At 45.2% G+C, this 2,500-nt stretch overlaps 1 protein-coding gene across 3 annotated transcripts in view; it reads left to right on the top strand.

The window, feature by feature from the left end:
- LOC123507441 overlaps window positions 1-2,500 on the top strand; it is a 106,719-nt gene that overhangs the window by 82,157 nt on the left and 22,062 nt on the right. The gene's annotated exons all lie outside the window — the stretch shown is intronic.

Below are 2,500 nucleotides of genomic sequence, written 5' to 3'. Positions count from 1 at the left end.
ACACGTGACAGTGGTGCAATGATGGTGGTGATTGTTGAAATAGTGTGGTAATGGTGGTATTGGTGGTGGTGATGTCCTGGGATGGTGATGAATGGTGATGCAATGAGGTAAAATGGTGGTGATGGTGATTGCGTTGAGATAATTGTGAAATATGATGCAATGAGTAATGGTGAGAGGAAATTATTTAATGTGGTGATGGTGATGACAGTGGTGATGATGGTGGTGGTGATGACAATAGTGGTTAGGTCAGGTGGTGGTGGTGATGGTGATGGTGGTGGTGATGATGATAGTGGTGATGACAATAGTAGTTAAGTTAGGTTAGTAGGAGTGGTGATGACGATGGTGGTGGTGGTGGTGGTGGTGGTGGTGGTGGTATTGAAAGCCCCTCGCATCATCACCAGGTGGGGAGACAATGGATGGTGTTCATGTGTCTTAATTAAAATGAGTTAGATGCACATTCACCACCACTTCTACCACCACCGCCACCACCACCACCACCACCACGACAACAAACAAAACAACAACAACAACAACAACTAACATTACTTTAACCACTTTGTCATTAATAACACCAACTTTTCAAAAACCGCTACTACAACCACCACCACCACTACAACTACTACTACTACTACTCACCACCACCACCACCACCACCACCACCACCACCACTACTACCAACATTCCAGTACAAGAACGCGAGATTGGCTGGGATTTGCATTGTGCACCTGGCGTGTGTGTGTGTGTGTGTGTGTGTGTGTGTGTGTGTGTGTGTGTGTGTAGACTCAGCAACAACAACAGCAGGAGGGCGGCGGGCGGTGACGGGACACACACACACACACACACACACACACACACACACACAATGCGGCTCACGTACATAGACTGTTATTAAGGACAGCTGGGACACGAGAAGAAAATCCTAGTCTTCCTTCCCTCCCTCCTTCCCTCCTTCCTTCCCTTCTTCCCTCCACATATATAGAAGGAGGAGGAGGAGGAGGAACATATGGAGAAGCTATGAAATGTTGCTATTAATACAGGAGGAGGAGGAGGAGGAGGAGGAGGAGGACAGTGCAAGAATGTAGAGGAGGAGGAGGAGGAGGAGGAGAGCAAGAAGGGAGGTATGAAAAAGAAGACGACGCGTGCAAGAAAAGGAGGAGGAGGAGGAGGAGGAGAAGGAGGAACGCGTGGAGGTGAGACGGGAACAGGAGGAGTAGAGAGAGAGAGAGAGAGAGAGAGAGGTCCTGCGGGTTCCTTCCTTCCTATCAGCCGTGGCATCTCGTACGTCGTGTTTCGTGGAGAGAGAGAGAGAGAGAGAGAGAGAGAGAGAGAGAGAGAGGGTCATTCTGCAACACTTAACACCTTCACTGCTTTCCAAAGGCTCTAATTTAAGGTACGCAAATTTTTAAGGTTAATTTTACGGTTCTAGTGACAGATTAATATTATTTGTGTACTATTAAGAAGAGAATCTGGTCTTAGTATCCTTCCTAGTCATCTCTGTGGCCTTCGAAAATAGTCACAGAGAGAGAGAGAGAGAGAGAGAGAGAGAGAGAGAGAGAGAGAGAAGAGAAGCGTTTCAAAATACAAGCTTTTTCAATAAGTGGCACAGATTTTTAAGGGTGTTTTTTCAAAGGTTCTAGTAAGATTTTTTGTATTATTCATAGAGGAAATACTCATAAGAATGTCTCTCTCTCTCTCTCTCTCTCTCTCTCTCTCTCTCTCTCTCTCTCTGGGTGTTTTTTCAAGGTTCTAGTGACGTATTAGCAAGTTTTTGTATTACTGATTGAGAAAATACTGTTAAGAACGTTTTCTCTCTCTCTCTCTCTCTCTCTCTCTCTCTCTCTCTCTCTCTCTCTCTCTCTCTCTCTCTCTCTGTCAGTTTCAGCCGGGCTCTTTCTCTTTATATTTTGTTTTTGTTCTTTTGTTGTGCATCTGACATTTTTAGAGTTCTGAATAACTCTCTCTCTCTCTCTCTCTCTCTCTCTCTCTCTCTCTCTCTCTCTCTCTCTCTTCGCGGTATAATGAAAACACACCTTCGTCATCTCACCTTCAATTTATTTACTCATTTCCTGTCAGGGTGAAGGCGTGGCGGTGCTGACGAGAAGGAACAAAATGACTGGAGTTTGTACACAGTTCTTGACATGCTAACACCCTCTCTCTCTCTCTCTCTCTCTCTCTCTCTCTCTCTCTCTCTCTCTCTCTCTCTCTCTCTCTAGGATGAGGATTTTGAAACTGTGTCAATAATGGTGTGTTAATAAGAATTTCCTCTCTCTCTCTCTCTCTCTCTCTCTCTCTCTCTCTCTCTCTCTCTCTCTCTTTTTGTCTTCTGAGCTCCCGTTTTCTTTATCTTCATCTTCTGTAAGTGGCAATGACAGCGAGGAGGAGGAGGAGGAGGAGATAGAGGAGGAGGAGGAGGAGGAGGAGGAGGAGGAGGAGGAGGGAAGAAGAAGATGAGGAGGAATAATGAAAAGAAAGAAAGAAAAAGGAATAATGTTAAAGTTTC

The sequence above is a fragment of the Portunus trituberculatus genome, chromosome 22, assembly GCF_017591435.1.
Source record: "Portunus trituberculatus isolate SZX2019 chromosome 22, ASM1759143v1, whole genome shotgun sequence".
NCBI classification, from domain to species: Eukaryota; Metazoa; Arthropoda; class Malacostraca; order Decapoda; family Portunidae; genus Portunus; species Portunus trituberculatus.
This window is presented reverse-complemented; position numbering and strand designations above follow the sequence as displayed.